Below are 21,000 nucleotides of genomic sequence, written 5' to 3' on the forward strand. Positions count from 1 at the left end.
AAATACTAAGAAGGATTTTGTGCTGGATAACTAAACGCTTATAAGGCCCCAAAGGCGGGTCCTATTGGCTATGCCAATGCTTGTTTTCTGTTTATGAGCAGCTACAGGGACACGGGCTGAGGAGCGTTTTATTCAGTAGCTTTTGCCGTTTTGAGGTGCAGTCCATAAAGTTTGCTGTGCAGTGCATGGTGGTGCCTGGGTTTCCACGGTAACAATGATGCGTCTTCATGTTCGTTCGTACAGCAACGGATGCTGCTACAAGTCCGTACTCAAATTTGAATAGTTATATTCAGTGCTTTAAATGGAAGAAAATAAGTGCAGGTACTCACCAAAAATAAGCAGTTGATTGGGGGTGGAGTTTGGGGCGGGGCAAGGGGCGGGGCTATGTTTTTTACCTTTCTAAGCTTTGTATGCAAATAATATGCATGCATTGTAAAAATGTCTAACTATTTACATAGTACTTACCAATAAGCCCTTAATATTAACCAAAGTAACCTTTTTTTAGCAACCTTATAATAAAATATTGAGAAAAAACCCAGCAAGTTTCCTAACGTTTGCCTTGCAGTTTGCATTCATAACCTTGATGCAGAATCATGAACCACTGAACTATATGACAACGTTTTTAACGTGTGACCTGCAGGGAAGACAATGGTCTCTGCAGCACAAAGAGTAACCAGCAGAGCTCTGTATAGAAAAAAGAAACCGGTGATCTGCATGTTTCATGCTGTGCATTGCAGCAGCAGCATTGACCCTCTGTGCAATGTTATGTTCAGTCAAACCTTTGATTAGAAGAACGCACACACCCACATTTTCAGCAAGTGCATTAACCACCAGAGTTATTAAAGTGCCATTCTCCCCGGGAATGGACTGGATACACAAAGATCTATGTACCAGGTTTCAAAATGCAGCATGCTGTGATGATTTAGACAAGGCAGATTAAAGGTATTATCTGTGAAAAAGGCTTTATTTCGATACGTAAATATCTTAAAAGCAATACATTACAAAATGCAATTTCAAGAATTAAAAAAATGACATACAGTTATAATTTCATAAAACAGTCAGATAAAAATACAATAAATAATTAAAATAAGATTAAATTGAGATGGAAAGCCTTTTTGCTCGAATCATCCAAGCCCATTTTAGGAATTTGGAGACAGCGCAGACAATAAAAGGGGAAGTATCAGTTAATAAAATGCGGAGAGCCACCAAATGTTGTCTAGTGCCAAGGAGCCTGCATAGGGGTACCAGCCAGCGCTTCCTTGGGGCACGGTAGTCGGGACATTCAAAAAGGAAGTGTGCCACTTTCTCAACCCTTGTAAGACACACCGCACAGAAAGCTGAGGGCTGAGCCGTTGGGGATCTCCACCTAGACACCAAGTCAGCCAGAGGTAAGGTGCCCACTCTGAGTTTAAAATAGAGGGCCCTATCTAGGGGAATATCACATTTGTCTTGTTGTCGAACTGTTTGGGGCAGAGTTTAAAAAAATAATAATTAAGTTCAGACTTTACTCTATGAGACTGCGCCCTTCTCTGCTTCCAACCCTTGGCCGTTGCCCGATTAATAAGCTAGAGTTGGCCCCATGAGTAGGTATTTTTAAAGAACATTTGTTAGCGGTGTGTGAGTCACTTGCAGGTTGAGCCAGGCTTCAGCCAGATGCTGGGCTCTGGATCAACTTAAGGTTCTTTTGGAACTTCCAGCTCAAAATGAGGCAAAAGTTCATGTAGCTTCTGCCCGCTGCACTCGCTGTACCCTTATGCACAAAGTTCATCACAAAACATTAGCATCTGACGTAAAAAAGAGAGATAAATAGCTACCTATTTAGTGGCTGATATGTACAAAGTGAAACAAGAAAACCTTAGATTTATCCTGGCTTCTCCACTCAACCAAACCATGTGATCTTAGGCAAATATTGTGTTTTACAAATGTCCCTTTTTTTCTTCATTATTCCTCAATATTGTATAAAGAGACCTATTAATGTCAAAGCTACACCATGTTAAAGAAATATGTTTTTTTTTATTTGTAAGATATTTTATCCTGTTTGTTGGATGATTTGCATTGGAAACATTTCAGGGCTTGGCTGATTCAAGGTCTCTTGGAGCCCAGCCAGACCCTTGGCTCGGCTGTCCCTGTACAATCCTCCCCCCCCCCCCCCCCCCCCCCCCCACCCCACTACATGTGTGTTCTGAGTGGTAAACCTGTTGCATTTCTTGTTCAGATGGCTCACATTTTCTTAAAGAGATACACAAAATTCCACAAAATAATCAGAGCATCCCAAGAAGAGATGGACTTTTAACACACATTCCCTGCAAGCTCAAAACGAACTACATTTGCCCCCTTTCACACACACTCGCCCTCACACACTTAAAAGCCTATTTCATGCTCTCTGAGCCACAAAAACACAGGATGCTTTTCACTCTCAGTCACACCTACGCGTGCCAACGCACACACCTGTTGCTTTCTCTTCATGGCCCTCACGCATTCTCTTTCACACGCAGCGCCTGACGTCACAATGAACCTTAATCGGTGCAGCACAATGCCGGGGTCGCATTTTGTGTGATGTACGTGTTCGGTACTGAAACCTTTTCAGAGACTGTCTCCGGTGTGTCTGTCGCATTGGGGCACAGATTCTTTGGAGGTGATTTGGCTGCTGCAGATCACCTAAATTTACAGTCGTATAACAAATGTTTATCAATAAATGGCACCTTGGCGGATCAGTGCCAGTACTGCAGTTTACAAAAAGCATGAATCCATTCATTTAATCTAGAGGTCCAGATTGTGTTTCATGCAAATCCCTTTCATGTAAATTGTTGATGGGCGAAGATTTGCGCGCATTGAAAAGAACGGGCTGCGAACAAGCTGTGGCCCTGAACAATGTGGCCAGACTCGCGCCCATCAGGGGTTTTGTCCCCTCTGACCCCCTCTAAAGGGGCCCTTTCACCCCAGAGAAGCCCCCGCAGCTCTGCGCTGGCGCTTTGTAGCAGCTCAGCCCTGGCTTCAGCTCGGGTTCAAGGCGCTTTAACCCATTGCAGGCCGAGCAGAGAGAGCTGCCAAGGACCGAGCTGAGGAGCGCTGCGCCGACCCCATAACAACCGGGCCATTAACTGAGGAGTCCCGGTACTCAAGGGGAGGAAATATAAAAGTGCCGGTGAGTACCTACCGGCCCGTGTAAAGCACTGGTTTAGTGGGTGCTGCACAGTGGACACAAGGGGGCGCCTGTTTGTATAAACAGTGATAGCTCCGGTCCTTGGGTTCGCCTCACCCGTGGTTTACCAGACGCCAGGCCTGGCAGCCGCTGACGTCTGGAGCTGCCTTGACCCAGTGGCAAAGAATCCAGCGCGCCAGGGGGCTGGAGAGTGTTTGGGGAGAAGTGTGGAGGGCACCGGGTGAGGCCAGATTCAACACGCACTGTAGAGACAGACAGGGTTGGACTGGGATCGAAAATCGGCCACATTTGCATAATCACTCCTCAGTCAAATCACTGCTTTGGTGTGAGGGGGGGTGAGAGGGGGGGTGGAGATAAATGCCCGCGTTAGTTTACAATGGTGAAAGAGGTGAGGCCTCTCCTCCTCAGGCCCCCTGACCCCCCCCATCGGTGTGTTATTTATTTATTTATGTGTGCGTTTTTATATAGCGCGGACTTTACCCGAAGGCGTCAGAGCGCTTCACAATAGGAGCAGAACTGATACATGAGGAGAAGATTACAAGTGAACCAAATACGAAAGCAAACGTTACATTAAATGAAGCAAAAGTGACCATCGTGTGCATAGAGTCAGCGCCCAAATGAGCCCGGGTTTGGTGTGCACGCCCAGGGTCTGACAGCAAGTAGACAGCAGGGCTGGGGGGCCAGCGGGCCCCAAGGGGGGGGGGGGGCACTGTACTGAGAGACACGCTGCAGACAGAGAGGAGAGACAGGCGCTAGAAGGGGAGGAGAGGCAGAGAGGAGAGACAGGCGCTAGAAGAGGAGGAGAGGCAGAGAGGAGAGACAGGCGCTAGAAGGGGAGGAAAGGCAGAGAGGAGAGACAGGCGCTAGAAGAGGAGGAGAGGCAGAGAGGAGAGACAGGCGCTAGAAGGGGAGGAAAGGCAGAGAGGAGAGACAGGCGCTAGAAGGGGAGGAGAGGCAGAGAGGAGAGACAGGCGCTAGAAGGGGAGGAGAGGCAGAGAGGAGAGACAGGCGCTAGAAGAGGAGGAGAGGCAGAGAGGAGAGACAGGCGCTAGAAGGGGAGGAGAGGCAGAGAGGAGAGACAGGCGCTAGAAGGGGAGGAGACAGCCAGTCACTGCTGGAAGAGGACACGAGAGACAGACAGGGCAGCGGGGACAGAGCAAGAGGCCCGGGAAGAGTCAGACGGCAGGACTCAGGGCGCTATAGTGAGGCGCTAAGGATGAAAGGCCGAGACAAGGGGGGGGGAGGGGGCTGAAGACCAAAGAGACAGACAGAGCTCTCAAAACCAAACTTTGACGCTCAAAGAGCTGCCTGTCCCGGGTGCCCCCGTCCCCCTCGCCTGGTGCGAGAGCCAAGGAATGGGGTGAAGAGAGGTCACAGGGCATGGATGCTTCAAAACCCGTCCGACCGGCGGCGCTGGTCTCACCTGCGCGGCTCCCCGCCCCCCTCCACCCCTGCAGCCCCCCCTCCCCCTCCACCCCTGCAGCCCCCCCTCCCCCTCCACCCCTGCAGCTCCCGCCCCTCCCTTCAATGGGCCCCTCCCAGCTTCACCCGCCCCAAAACGACGCAGAAGTGCCTTTCCGCATTGCTAGAGTTCCGCCTAGAGTCCCGCAGCGCCGAGAGGCCTCTGATGTTCTTCGAGACGCCGAGAGGCCTCTGATGTTCTTCGAGGCGCCGAGAGGCCTCTGATGTTCTTCGAGACGCCGAGAGGCCTCTGATGTTCTTCGAGGCGCCGAGAGGCCTCTGATGTTCTTCGAGGCGCTGTACCCCCTGGAATCCTGCTCGTCCGTGATCCTGAGGACGCAAGAAGCGGAACGCGAGACTACCGGAGTAAGTGTGACCTTTCCACTTCCTGTATGTTAACGTGAAGGATGTTGTGTAGCGCTGAATTCTGCCAATGCTGCTTCTGGGCGCCTGTGAAACGGATGCAGCATTAGTTGCATTATCGGCGCAGGAGGATCCCCACCCGCACCAAAGTGAGACAATCAGAAAAGGCATGCATAAATAAATACACCACACAAGTTTTGTTTGGTGAAAATTGTGGCTGCAGGTTTATTACATACAACAGTATGCAAATTATGGTGGGTTATTTTACGGGCGATCCAAGGGCAGGTAGCCGTACTAACCTATGCTACCCTGCCCGCCTGATGAGCCAAGCTCTGTGGAAAACCCAATCAGCGCTAAAAACCCAATCAGCGCTACCCTTATAGGGGTGATTCCCTTGCTGGATCACACGACTGTGGAAAACCCAATCAGCGCTACCCTTATACGGGTGATTCCCTTGCTGGATCACGCGACTGTGGAAAACCCGATCAGCGCTACCCTTATAGGGGTGATTCCCTTGCTGGATCACGCGACTGTGGAAAACCCAATCAGCGCTACCCTTATAGGTGTGATCCCATTGCTGGATCACGCGACTGTGGAAAACCCAATCAGCGCTACCCTTATAGGGGTGATCCCCTTACTGGATCACGCGACTGTGGAAAACCCAATCAGCGCTACCCTTATAGGGGTGATCCCCTTACTGGATCACGCGACTGTGGAAAACCCAATCAGCGCTACCCTTATACGGGTGATTCCCTTGCTGGATCACGCGACTGTGGAAAACCCAATCAGCGTTACCCTTATAGGTGTGATCCCCTTACTGGATCACGCGACTGTGGAAAACCCACTCAGCGCTACCCTTATAGGTGTGATTCCCTTGCTGGATCACGCGACTGTGGAAAACCCAATCAGCGCTACCCTTATAGGGGTGATCCCCTTGCTGGATCACGCGACTGTGGAAAACCCAATCAGCGCTACCCTTATAGGGGTGATCCCCTTACTGGATCACGCGACTGTGGAAAACCCAATCAGCGCTACCCTTATAGGTGTAATTCCCTTGCTGGATCACGCGACTGTGGAAAACCCAATCAGCGCTACCCTTATAGGTGTGATCCCCTTACTGGATCACGCGACTGTGGAATACTCAATCAGCGCTACCCTTATAGGGGTGATCCCCTTACTGGATCACACGACTGGAAAACCCAATCAGCGCTACCCTTATAGGTGTGATCCCCTTACTCGATCACGCGACTGTGGAAAACCCAATCAGCGCTACCCTTATAGGGGTGATCCCCTTACTGGATCACGCGACTGTGGAAACCCCAATCAGCGCTACCCTTATAGGGGTGATCCCCTTACTGGATCACGCGACTGTGGAAAACCCAATCAGAGCTACCCTCATGGGGACGCGACACCTTCCCAGGAGGGGCGCACACTACACTTCAATCTCACCTTTGTTCCCTGTGTCACTGGTAAGTGAAAGGGGGAGGGAGGGGGGTCGATGGGGCATGACCTGCCCTTTCTTTTGTCTTGTTAAGTCTCCCAGGAGGGGGGTAATTCACCAAGCTGAAATGCTTCAGCTGCAGTGGGAGGCGAGGGGTCTCCTCTGCTAAAACCGGAAGCGTGTCTGTTGGTTTGCTTTCGGTTTTAGCAGAGGAGACCCCTTGCCTCCCACTGCAGCTGAAGCATTTCAGCTTTGTGAATTAACCCCCTCCTGGGAGATTTAGCTCTTCCCAGAACGACAAAGTTTCCAGAGTTCGACTCTCGGCAAAGAAGCTAAACATCCTGTGATTCTGGGCAAATCACTTAATCTCCCCGTGCCTAACAAAACAACACATGAGGGAACGCAGCAATATCATAAAAAAAAATAAACTTTAGTTGTTCTTTTTGTTGTTGTTGTTCTTGCTAGATTTGGGAAGTGCGGAAATTGAAGTGTTAGTCTGACGAAGGCATCCAGGAGGGTTTCCAAAAATGAAGACAATGCACTGGTGCGATTCCTGCTATCTGGCCATAAACACTCTGAAAAGACCCAGATTGCAACACATGAAGTGTCCAAAATATGTAACAACCTAGGCAATTCAATACTTAATGCTTATTAGGAAGGTGACAGGGGAGAAAACATAACTAGACAGAAAATTAAAATAACTTTCAGTTTATTCTCATGAAACAATAAAAAACAATACTTAAAAATTGATTCTCAAATATAAATAATCACATACGAAAATCAACATTACATAACATCACAATAAGATTAAAAATTACAGTTTCTTTGTATAAACAAAGGAATGAAGAAAAGTGGCATAACATTGTTTCTCGACGCACGTTTCGGCGACCAGCGCCTTCTTCTGGAGTAGCCACGAATTATCTGATAACAAAAGAATTTTAAAAATAACATAAGCAACAGTATTTGGCATTTTATTCATTAAAAACAACCATTAGATATAACAAGTCCCCAGAAAGGTCTCTAGAAGCATTGATTCCGATTCTGCACATTGCAACATATCTCCCCTGTTGTCATTCAATAATACTTAAAAACTAATATTTCATTGCGTTCAAAAAGCCTAATTTCATTGCTCATTCTTGTTCACCTATGTATTGAAGAAAAGAGTCTAGTGAATAAGACATAAAAGGCAACAGGTCTTAATCGGTTCGCTAATCATATTCGTAACCAATAGACTTCTTTTATACCTATATATAGTATCCCTGCTGCTGGAAGACGCGTAACAGCAGCAATGAAAACTGGAATGAAGTGAAACGTCACAGAAGACTGTCTGGCTGAAGCACGTGAAAAGGTGAGTAGCGCATGATAGTGCAAGCTGAGCACATTTGAATATTTGAATGTTGCGCAAAGAATGCAGCCACATGACAGTTGCTCAATGACATCAAAAAGGAAACTGCGCAAACAGCGCAGCAGGCACCAATCTCCCCAGAGGCAAAATAAAAGTTGTGTGTTTAACTGCTGATAACTGATGAAAGAGGCGTCCCTTTCCTCAAACAAGACACTCGTCCATGTAAACTCCTCTGGGGTGTCAAAGGGTGCTCAAGCCCTCTGGCATAAGTTCACATGCATTACAAGAATCAGCACTTAGAAATGTCTCACTGGGTGTCTGTTGGTTTTGTCAGAATAAATAGCTGCTGCCAATTCAATCCAGAAGCGCAATCGTCACAGTAGTTACACGGATACTGAGAGTAGGGGTCAAACGCCTTGGGCAGCAGGCTGTCCAAATGGCAAAGGACACTGGTGGGGTTAGGCAAGGCGTTTCCATGTACTTTTAAGTAATGTCCTTTGTTTCAGCAGGCTCTTCTAAGCAGATTCTCCTCTTTGCTGTAGTTTCTTTGTTTCCAATATTTCAAATACTTTTCTCTCAGTAGGTTCTTTGTTTCCAATATTTCAAATGCTTTTTTCTCAGTAGGTTGCTTGGTACCTTTAGGCATAGAATCTTTAGTGCACGTTGTAGGTTCTTTAAAACGTCGCCAAAATGTTGTACACAGAAAGTCCAGTAGTCAGGTATACAAAACAGGATAGCTTTATTATTCAGGTTTAAGTTCCAGGTTACGTTCAGGATAAGAAGATGAGTAGATGGAAATGTAAACCCCACCAGGAGCGACCTCCCTGTCGCTCAGCCTGCCTGCCCTCAACTGCCACTCTACACTCAAGCCATGCACCCAAACATTCCATGAGGTCATCAGGCATTCTAGCAGACATACTAGCTGAGCAACAGGGAAGACACCACCAGAGTAATGAAAGGCATGCGTCACTTATAACAGTCTCCTAGGCATGTTACCCCATAATTGATCCAGCGATTACTTGCCAACCCTGGATTACCCCAAAGGGGTAATTTTCTATTCACAAATGTTAAGCCATACTTAAGAGCGATTGCACACCATATTGTTATCCCCTCGCGAATAATCTTAAATTGAACCCTTTTATAATAGTTTGGGTCACTAGTTCTAAACAAAAATAAATTGCTCTCTGCTGACAACATAAATTTGTGATAGTAGGTGCTCTTCTCAGAGTGAATAAAGCTACGGAGGCGACCAAAAAAAGCAGCCCAAAAATGAATTCTAAAATCCGGGAAATTTAGACCCCAGGGCTGAAGGGGAGTTTTTAACAGATCCAGAGCTTTTCTCGCTTTTTTATAGCCCCAAATAAAACTGCAGAGAATCCCGTCTAATCGCTTAAAATAAGACCTAGACAATCACAACGGAACAGATCCAAACAGGTACAGAAATTTGGGAAGAATCTTCATATTTATGTTGTTTATACTCTCTATAATACCAATAGGCAGCATATGCCAATTCTTAATGATTTACCTGTCTCCTTCAGCAGAGTCTCGTAATTTAAAGGAATTATTCCTTCAATCTGTGCCGCCATCTTAACTCCCAAATATATTGCAGTTGAACAAACCCCCTGTATCGGAAGCGCTAATTTTATAGTTCAGTAGGATCTGAGTCTTGTTGATATTCAGTTTGTACCCAGATATCAAACCGAACTTTTGCGCTACATCTGTAATCACTTGGATAGCCCCCTGCAGGTCCATTGAGAACACCGCTATGTCATCGGCATATTCGATGACTTTAAGGGAGTTTTCCCCCAAGCGAGAAGGGGCGGATTAGCTGCTGATTTTGGAGGAGTGAAACAAAAGGCTCTATATAAAGAGCCAATAAAAGTGGTGATAGGGGGCACCCTTGCCAGGTGCCCCGGAGAATCGAAAAAGCAATTGATTGTAAACCTGCATACATTAATTTAGCCCTGGGTTTATCATATAGAGCTTTTATCCAAGGGAGATATTGCCCCTTAATGCCGAAAGCGTCAAGTATGGCCCACAAGAAGTCCCACCCCACTCGGTCGAATGCTTTCTCAGCATCTAACAATATCATACCGAGTGAGGTTGACTGTATTTTTGCTGCATCGAAAGCAGAGACAGCCATATTCACATGTGCAGTCGTGTCTCTCCCTTGAATAAAGCAATGCTGGTAAGGCAACCCCATACTAGGTAACACTAGAGATAATCGATTCGCTAGTATTTTTGCAAAAATCTTTGCGTCGGCGTTAATGAGTGATATCGGCCGATACGACCCGTACTCATCTGCCGTTTTATTCTTTTTAGAGAAAAAAATTATTTGCGTTACTTTACATGAGTCAGGAGCCCTGCCTTCTTCACCAATAAATCCTATTACCTGACTAAGTGGTATCAATAGTTTCTCCATAAATTGCTTATAAAATTCCAAAGGAATGGTATCGTCTCCTGCTGCTTTGCCTGATGGTAGGGTAGTAATTGCTAACCTTATCTCTTCCATTGTTATGTCCCTAGCTAGAGAATTGGTTATTTCCGCCTCCATACTTAACACGGGATTATCTTGTATATAATTATATATTTCCTCTTCCTTTGGCTAATTATCCGGAGTATATAGCACTTGGTAATAAGCCACACATTGTTCCAATATTTGATTTGGGCGTTCATATAATTTATTTTCGATCCCCTTAATCTTCTTTATAGTTGTCTTGGCCCTGTCATCAGCTACTCTAAAAGCTAAAGCTAAAATCTCACCTATCTTTTCCCCAGACTCATACTGCGAAAGACGATACTTATTCAGTTTCACTATACTCCTCTCCCTGAATGTCTTTTTCAGTGCTGATCTAAGATCCACTAGTTTGCACCCCAGCTCGTCTTGGTTTTGATGGCCTCTGGTAACTGCCTCTATATGATCATTTTCTATCTTCCGTATTTCCTATTTCGTTTTCTGCTCTTTGTTTTGCCTCAAAATAAATTGCTGGACAAATTCTCCAGTTGTTGCCTTAAATCTGTCCCATACTACCATGGGAGAGGCTGACCCTATGTTAGATTAAGAAACAACTTAAGGAGTTCTTTGAAATTGAGTCGTAAACCCTTCATCTGTCCGCAAATATCTGGGAAAGGAGAAAGATCGAGAGCTTTTATGCTCGGGGTAGATTTTAAGTATGAAAAGAACAGGGTTATGGTCTGACTTGACCCTCAGACATATTTCCATATTGCTCAACCATAAGATATTATCTGATGCCCAAGCCATATCAATTCTTGAATATAGCTTATGAGGGGCAGAGTAGTACGTATAACCTGCTATATTGGGATAGAGGGTCCTCCAAACATCCTTGATTGCCAGCAAACGCCCCAGCTCCCATATAGCTGCCCGTGTTTTCCTCATCCTTTGAAAAGCCCCTCTCCTTGTAGCGTCTACTCCATAATCCATTATACAATTAATATCCCCCATCACCAACCGCTCCCCTTGCCAATTTAATAACTCCAAAGTCGCTGCCTCTATTATAGTAGGATTGTCTATGTTTGGGTCGTAGAGTGAACAAAACACATACTTTTCACCGACTATTTTCACTTGCGCGATAGCCCATCTACCCCCTTTATCGGACTATGTCCTACAAAGTTCTGCTCCAAATCGGTTACTCTTCAAAATAGCTACCCCCCGAATAGACATAGTTTGCGCCGAGCTAACTATCACTTCATAACCTAAATGTCTCAGAAAACCTCTATCTTTGTAAGAAAGGTGTGTTTCTCACAGCATAACAATCTGGGGGTTATACATTTTAAGTTCTTCTGCTACTAACTGTCTCTTAATCTTGCTGTTGAGACCAACCACATTCCATGCTAAGCACTTTATCACTGCCATCCTAGCATTAATTCCTCCCTGCTTTTTCTATTATTTACTTCCATTAGCTTTTGAATATTTTTTTGATTACTTTGTTGCTTACTTTCCATCTTAGATATGCACTTGCTTTTTTCCACCTTTATCCCTACAATTGTGTTGATTTTTTCCCCTTTAACACACCACCCTCCACCTCCCGCCCCCACAAACTAAAGGAGGAATCAACCCCTTCCTGTTGCTGCCAGTGCTCTGGAAACTGGAAACCTGCAGCCATGATGGCCGCCAAGTAGTCACAATCCCCTAATACAATTAGCCGGAGAGAAAAAAAACATACGAGGTGGCTGAGTCTTCTGCAATCTGAGTGACAGTAAAAAAAGAAAGAGGAAAAAAAAAGGGGAATAAGAAAACCAGTTTAATGCAACAAGGATGATTAGGATAGCTAGCCACGAGCAAAGAGGAGCCAGCTTATCCCCTTTAACTAGTTTTAGGCCTTAACATTACAGCTACTAATCCCTTCTCAATCTTTAGCAGTCCCCTCTTTCTGCCATTTTAATAACACCTCCTTTGCCTGAAGTTCAGACGTAAAAGATAACATTTGGCCACTCCTGATGATCTTCAGGCGAGCTGGCTCCTGTAAAAAAAGCATGTGCCCCGGTAGCTTTTAGGGGGTCAATTAACTGTCTCAACCGCCATCGCCTGTCCATAGTTGCCTTTCAAAAGTCAGAGCAGAAAAAAATCGAGTAATACCCTACAGCGACCGCGGTGCGGGCTCACTTTTAAAGAAACTGCTTGTCTCAGCAAATAGTTCCCAAAATATAATAAAAACGGCCTTGAATAGCGGTCATTCTTTCGACGCTTAACTAGAGGGAGTCTGTGAGCCCTCTGGATCTGGCAGTCCCAGTTCCAGTCCACCAGATCCGGGAAGGCCTTCTGCATCACTTGGACAATGACTGATCTGGTGTCTGAACCCTCTTGCCCTTCAGGGATACCAAATAATTTAAAATGTTGCCTCCTTTGCCTATTTTCCAACTCTTCAAGTTTAAATTCGAGGCTTGCTAACTGGTCGTCATGCTGCTGTGTTAAATTTACTACTTTAGCAGTAACCTCCTCAGTAGTGACCACTCTATGCTGTATCTCTGTTATCTCGCCAGTCATTTCCCCAACTTTCCCTGTTACTTCCTTCAAGGATAGTTGAATACTAAGATTGTCTGCCCTAATCTGGGCAAAGAGATCTCTCGTCTCCTCCCTCTGATCTTTTAAGGCTTGTAATATCAAGAAGAGTATTGGAGCATCGTTTTCCTTGGAGCGCCTTCTTTGCGAATCCTTGCCCGGGCTCAACGAGTGAGATAATTGAAATGAACCACGTGAACCAGATACCGTAAGTGGTCCATTTTGGCCTGAGTCACCATTTCTCTTAGGCGTTATGCAGGATTCTGAATCAAGGTCAGTTTCTGAGCAGCTTGCACCACGTACACTGGTGACATTTGTAGCCTTGTCCGTCAATCCTACATCAGATAACCTTGACATAACAGTTTTTATCCCTCCTTTTGATGGAACCCATCTCCGCATGGGGCTGTTAGCAGACAATCCCTTAATTTGTTCCTTCTTATTGGCAGACCCGACACTGGATATACTCTGTCTCCTATTTATGTTTTCCCCAATTTTGACCTTTGGGCTCTTCTTTTTTTTCAAGGAGAGGGAGACCAATGAAACTTGATTGTTGATGATGCTGGTATGGTGCAGCAAGTTTATGCAAACACAAGTGAAGTGCAATATAATTATACAAATATCCCGGCACTCAAAAGTGACATCTCCTGTTCGTAGTTAGTCATAACACACTACATTGTTCATACTTATAATATCACTGGCAACAAACAGATTTGAGTTAAAAAACAGTGATTATGTAATCCAAACAATCATTTAAGACATGGTTTACAAAAAGGACCAAGAAGAGACCATTTCCCCTAAAAAATATATAACATTCAAGAGAATCCGATTGATGGTTATGTCCTCATAATCTTGATCCAAATACACGACAGCCGACACGTGTTTCGTCACACCAAGTGACTTCCTCAAGGCTTTTTCCCGATTTTAAGGGCGTGAGAAGCTGCACAATAGTTTGATTCCCGAAGTCTTCCACTGTGGATGGCGTCGACCAGGGAAGTTGCTGGTCAATAAGAAAAGTCCATCTATTTCTTGTTTCAAATATTAGAGCAAAAAAGCCGCCTATGAAAGTAATTCAAAAGGACGTGTCATGCGAATAAATACTAGGTATGTCTCATGTATTCTCAATAATTAGTTCAAAGTGATGTTGATGTTGAAAGTATTTGTAAAGCGCACTGTGACCAAGCGGTTTCCTGGCGCTAGGGTTGATAGTGTCAGAAGGTGGGGGCAGCCAGGAGTTTACAGATTTGTAAAGGCTTGGGTAAACAGATGGGTTTTTAGCGCTTTACGAAAAAGCAAATAATCAGTTATGGATCTAAGGGTAAGTGGGAGACTGTTCCAGAAACGGGGGGCGAGAATGGAAAAACTAGTGCCACCGGTTCTCGATTTGCGGAAACGGGGGACTGTGAGGAGGGCCTGAGTGGAGGAACGAAGGTTGCGACAAGGGTGATAATGAGCAATCAAGGAATTGATGAAAAGGGGGGCAGTACAGGCCCGAGCCCTAAAAACTAGACATCCCATCTTGAAGAGAGTTCTCTGTAGGATGGGGAGCCAGTGAAGGGATTTGAGTAGGGGAGTGGCATGGTTGGACCTGGGAAGCCGATGAATAAGGCGGGCAGCCTCATTTTGTATAATCTGGAGGCGCCGAAGTTCATAAGCAGGGATGTCCACATACAGGCAATTCCCATAGTCCAACCGTGAAAGAATCATAGCCAAAACAATTATTTTAAGGGCATCAGTAGAAAAAAAACAAGAAATTTTACGGATTATCCTAAGGGAAAGGAAGCAGGATGACACAACAGAGCTAACCTGGGGACGCATGGAAAGGCCCTGACTGATTTTAATACCCAGAGTTCTAACTGTTCCCGAAGGGACCGGGGGGGGCCGAAGATGGAAGGCCAAAAGGCAGGAGTCCAAAGACTGGCGGCACCCCCAGTCAGGACCAACTCCGTTTTGTCCGAGTTTAGCTTGAGATGATTTTGATTCATCCATTTGGAAATAAAAATAAGTACAGATTGGAATTTAAGGCAAGAATCAGGGCCAGGGGAAAGATCAAAAACTAGCTGAAGGTCTTCTGCGTAATTATACACAGAGACCTCCATGCTAAGCAGAGAAACGATAAGGGGATAGATATAAAGATTTTAAAAAAGCGGGGATAGAGAGGAACCCTGGGGGACCCCACAGGGTAATGGCCGGGGGTGGGGGGCAGAGAGACGAACGGCCTGCGTCCTGCCCTGGAGGAATGAGGAGTGCCAGGAGAAGGCGGTGCCTTGGATGCCCGCTGCCCTGACACGGTCGAGAAGGATGGAATGGTCCACCGTGTCAAAGGCAGCGGACAGATCGAGAAGCACCAAGGCCTGGGGAGAGTTAGCGTCCCCGTTGGAACCGTAATACTGTTGACTTTCATTAGCTTCAGTATAGTTATCCTGCTATTTTGTGTGCCACCGAGACAGTTGTTGAAAATCAGGCTGGCTATGATAGGCTCCGCAAGTTTTTCTGTCTGTGTACCAACAGCGCGGACTCAACTCGGCACGTCCATGATAGGGTTCCCGTGTGAAGTGCAAACGACCTCTCCGATATTATTGGTAAGTTTGGGCCTTTCCAAGAGGTTCTGTTCAGAGCAAGTACACAATGGTACCTCGGGGTGACTAGTTGATGGAATGTCATGTTCAGTATCTGAAGTTAATGTCTCCATTTGCAAGGTGTCTGGAAAGCCACCTTTTTAAAAAAAAATCTATTTGCATCTATTTCCTTTAGAGGTAAGGCTGGTTTGGGTAGGGTATGCTTGTCTTTGTCCTTCTGACTTGCCTTCCACTTTTTTGCGCTATTTTCATTAGCTTTATTTTTTAACTTATTAGAACGAGGGGGCGAAATTCTATCCGCTGATTGAATGATTGAACCATTAGCGTACATTTTTCTTCTACGATCTTTGTTTCTGGAAGAGATTTCTTTTCTTTGCGTAGCACTAAACAGTGAGTAGAATGTTTTGGCCTCTGCATCGTTTTGCATGGGACCATTCATGTTCTGTCTTCCCTTTCTAGCACGTTTTTTTTGCCTTTTTGTTAATACTTGGGTGAATGTGTTTTTTGCTTTTGTAGTAAGAGATTGTAGGCCACTAGTTGTTAACTGGATCAGCTATATATCGTTTTGGGTTTCTTTTGTATTTACACAACCTGACACATTTGGTTGTCCTCCCTGTTGTTCATAGGTTTCCTTTTTTGGTGAGTTGTCTAATAACTGCAATTGCTCTTTGTGTGTTCCTCTGGAATTTGCCTTAAAATTAGTTTATGATCGGCCTTGTGCTTTATTTCTTTCAATATATCAATTAGTATAGCTGGAAGGGTACTTAATTTATTTATTATTTGGTCGCATTTGCAGATACATTGTGGATCTGTGCTCTTAGGTGATTGGACCTTCTTCAGCTGTTTAGTATTAACACCAAAATAGATATACTTACCAGAGACATGTGTTTCCATAATGTTCATAGGGTCGATCTGAAGATCTAATTTATCAGATTGCATATTTAGTGCTGATATCGACGTTTGCAGAATGCTTTATAATGAGGAGTGTAAAGAGGATAGGTTGCCTGTCTCCGTTTGCTTGATATATTTTTTCGGTTTACAGGTTTCGTATCCTCCTGTTTTGGAATTATTCTGCTGAAATGACGAAATACTTAAACTTTTTTCATGTTTGTATATCAAATTGATCCTGCCTTGAGTTGAGTACTGAACCATGTATTGAATAATTCTTTAGGTCTGTTAGGATTTGAGAAGAAGAGTGGCTTGATGTTTCTATAATTGAGGAAAAGTCCTGCTTTGTTTCAGTGCCAATTGATCTTGTTGCAGGAACTTGTTTTGTTTTGTATAATTGATTTGTAGTTTCTATTTGTGAGGTTACAGGAGTAATTGCCAAGTTTGACTGATTTTTTTTTTGTCTCCAGGGCTTTTACAAGTTCAGCATTGTCCATTATTAATGTGGAGTGCAACCATGAACTTTGCAGACCGTCCTTCTTTGAAGCCTTTATATCACAGGGTGTTGAAGGGGAATCGTAGCATCGATTCTCCTCAACCTGTTTATCTCTGTTAGGAGTTGAGTGAAAGTGATCCAGTGTTTTGAACTTGGATGCTATTGCTATTTCATCATGTTGATGGTTTCTTTTTTTAGGTTCAGTAGTCAGTTCTTTACATGTTTGCTTAATGTCTTCCAAATCGCTCTTGTGATTATTCACTGAGTGTATAATTGCCTGTACAATGATTTTTTTCCTACTTTTTGTTTAGTGTGTTTTTAGCTGATTTTCCTCATCTATTGAATCTGTTAACATTTGTTCCATTTTTCCTACACTTTCCCTGTGTCTGGGCTCTGTAAATGGTGCCATTGCATAAGGTGCTGGTTGTTGTGCCTCTCGCGTTTCCGAAGCCATTGGTTTTTGTGGGGCAAGAGGTGTGAGCAAACCCTTTATGCTTCCTGTTTCCGATAAGATTGCTGCTGCCAGGTCTTTCAGAAAAAAAATGTATTTATTTCTCGTTCCAACCTTTTCGCTTTTCCAAAATTGGTTTCCAGTGGAGGAAGTATTGGGCTGGGATGGTTTCCTATCCCTTGGGATCTTGTTGATGTCCCCCTTGTTGTAGTTGACTTTTTTTGTGACTTTTTAGTGTGTGTGATTTTTGTAGCGGGGGCACCTGCCTAATCCGCCCTGATCTAATTTCGCTTATACCACTTTTCTGGTGTGACACCAATTAGAGGTTGCCGTCCGGGTTTCCTTTTTTTAATTGCCTGCCGGTTTAATACAGCAAGATTCCTCACTGTCAGCAAAGGTCAAAGGGCAGATAGCACAATTGCTGGAGCCAGCCCGGCCCTCCACCCACTCCCAGTGTGCAGTGGAATAAATGGCATCTGATAATTCATTAAAAGTATTACAAATATATTGGCTGCGTGTGATAATAAGTGTTAGAATATATGTCTAACTTGTGATTCTTTCCTAAAGATTCACTTGTTTTGCTTTCACAACCTTGAGTTCCAGTGGTTCCAAGCTCCCTTTCTACACAGTGTCCACGAGCTGTTTCACCACTATTAGAAATGCAACTCAAACTGATTGCCTATCTTGCTTCTATATATGCTTGCTTTCTGCAAAGTACAAAGTCATAAATATTTGTTCTTTATGTTGATTTACAATATCAAATTCTATTTCTCCAGGTGACTGAAGCATGAACAGAAAAAAGAAGGTTTTAATTTAGTGAAACACAATAAAAAGGATTATTTCAAGGAAAGTTAAAACATCCTCGAGCTCTAGAGGAGAAACATATTATATGTGCCAGGAATGTTGATGAATTTGGAGCGGAAGAAACTGCTGAATGTGAAATTTATCAAATATTTAAAGAAATTACGGTACATGTTTACGAAGAGTCATTTACTGAGATTGAGGACTCTGAAGTATGAATGGAACTTGAGAGTAAATTGAAAGTCTGCATCTACTAATTGTAATAATATTTTCACTTAAAAGAAACATTTCAAGATTGGTTGGACAAAGAACATTTGCTACATTGGATACCCACACAGTGCATTTGAGAATAATCAGTGTTGCAAATTCTGTCTGATGGTTTATGAGAAATGCCCTGGAGACCCAAACCCCTCCTAAAAAAACAGTATTTGTGCATGTGATGTGACAGAATTGTCAGAACGACAAATAACTGCAGTTTAAAAGAACGAGCTTTTGTCTACGTCTCAAGTGATTGTTAGAGAGAAGACATTGTTAAGAAAAAAACAAATTGTAAATGCTCTTTCTCATTACAGCAAAGACGCTGGATTATCATCTACAATATCGAAACATTATCCCCCATCAACTCTGTCTCTTGGGTTGATCAGAGTATTTTCAAAGTGGCTCGGACTACCAAAGTTGATCATGTACCTGCCCTAGACACTAGAGTGGCAAAGAATGTACCTGCACAAAGTTTAAAAGAGGCCAGTGCTATGTACCACCCTGGCATGCCCTAATCACCTGTCATTACTTGTATGAACAAATATACTTTAACGGCAAAAACGAAACCCCAAAGACCTTATCAGTTATTTTAAAACTTCTAAATCGAATCTGATAAACCGGAGTCACAAAATGAGTTAATTCAACTTGATAGAACTCACTCGGGCATAACTTGGAGAAAATGAACCCATCTCACTAAATTCAAGGGGCTCCTCAGTGAAAGTTTATAAAACAGGTTTGACAGGCTGCCTTTAAAAGTAGGAAAATAGTCTCCAGATAAAAGATATAATTAGTTAAATACAAATGTTAAGAAGAGCATCTGCCGTGTATTTTAGAAGTTAATGCTGAGTGTAGCATAGACGAGTACAAACTCTGGAATCAGATACAGTCTTAACATGGCCGGTGTCCAGGAGCAAACCCAACATGAAAATTCCCATAACTCGAATAGGAGTAATGGATTTGAGAACAGCTTTAGTTATCAATCCCACCCCACTAAACACGAGAGAACTGACACTGGACAAAAACCTTATCAGTGTCCTGAATGCCAGAAATGCTTTACTCAAAAATTCTCTCTCATTCAACATGTGACAATCCACACTGGGGTAAAACCATATCAGTGCACGGAGTGCCAGAAAAGCTTCAGTCAGAAAAGTAGTCTCACACGACATGAATGGATTCACAGTGGGTACAAACCTTATCAGTGCTCAGAGTGCCAAATAAGCTTCAGTCGTCAGGACAGTCTAATTTCTCATGAGAAAATCCACACTGGGCTAAATCTTTATCAGTGCTCAGAGTGCCAGAAAAGCTTTAGTCGGAAAGACTGCCTCATTCAACATGAAAGAACACACACTGGACTAAAACCTTATCAGTGCTCTGAATGCCTGAAAAGCTTCAGTCATAATAGTCATCTCACTCAACATAAGATAACACACACTGGCTACAAACCTTATCAGTGCTCAGAGTGCCAAAAACGTTTCCGTTGTAAAGGAAGTCTCAATCGACATGAGAGAATCCACACTGGGCAAAAACCTTATCAGTGCTCTGAATGCCACATAAGCTTCAACCGGGAATCAAGTCTTGCTCAACATGAGAGAACACACACTGGTGAAAGACCTTATAAGTGCACCGAATGCCACAAAAGCTACAGTCAGAAAGGTAATCTCACTGAACATAAGAAAACACACACTGGGTACAAACCTTATCAGTGCTCAAAGTGCCCAAAAAGTTTCAGTTGTAAGGGCAGTCTCATTAAACATGAGAGAATCCACACTGGGCAAAAACCTTATCAGTGCTCTGAATGCATGAAAAGCTTCATTTGCAAAAGTTATCTCACTCGGCATGAGATAACACACACTGGGTACAAACCTTATCAGTGCTCAAAGTGCCCAAAACGGTTTAGTTGTAAGGCCAGTCTCATTAAACATGAGAGAGCTCACACTGGTGAAAGACCTTATCAGTGCACCGAATGCCAGAAAATGTTCAGTCAGAAAAGAAATCTCACTGAACATAAGAAAACACACAGAGGACAAACCTTATCCGTGCTCAGAGTGCCAAAAAAGCTTTGTTTGTAAGGTCAATCTCATTCAACACCAGAGAATCCACACTGGGGAAAAACCTTATCAGTGCTCTGAATGCCAGAAAAGCTTCAACCGGGAATCAAGTCTTGCTCAACATGAGAGAACACACACTGGTGAAAGACCTTATCAGTGCACTGAATGCCAGAGAAGCTTCAGTCAGAAAAGTAATCTCACTCAACATAAGAAAACACACAATATTTACAAATGGTAGTGGTGGTCCTGCTGGTAGCACATCACTCTCTAAGTGCATTAGATATTAAGTCACAGTATTGGTGCCCCTCAAGTTTATAGATTTTCACCCCACTCCCTAAGGTGTTATCCACTGTTCTCAAAGAGCCCAGTGGCAATGTCAAAGACTATACATAAACCTCGGCACTCAAGTCAGTTTAATTTGATTCATACAAAAAGATTTTTTATTTGATGTATCTACAAACAGTGAGTTTCATAGAGAAATTCAAAATGTCATTGCTTGTTGTTCAGTAGAGTAAATATATAAATCAAACGCATTTAGATCATATGTTTGGAAACAGATGACATATGTTTTAATGATGGAAAGCTTGATACAGTAATCTTTCCACATGGTTGGACCGGCAGCCGACACATGTTTCTGTTGGAACTGCAACACCCTCCCTAAATAATAATGGAGGTAGGGACGTCAAATA

General features: G+C 43.9%; 1 pseudogene; it reads left to right on the forward strand.

The window, feature by feature from the left end:
- Positions 1-18,836: 18,836 nt before the first annotated feature.
- LOC144806258 (uncharacterized) lies at positions 18,837-20,691 on the forward strand (annotated as a pseudogene).
- The last annotated feature ends 309 nt before the right edge of the window (positions 20,692-21,000 follow it).

This window comes from Lissotriton helveticus, assembly GCF_964261635.1.
Source record: "Lissotriton helveticus chromosome 1_1 unlocalized genomic scaffold, aLisHel1.1 SUPER_1_unloc_58, whole genome shotgun sequence".
Taxonomy (NCBI): Eukaryota; Metazoa; Chordata; class Amphibia; order Caudata; family Salamandridae; genus Lissotriton; species Lissotriton helveticus.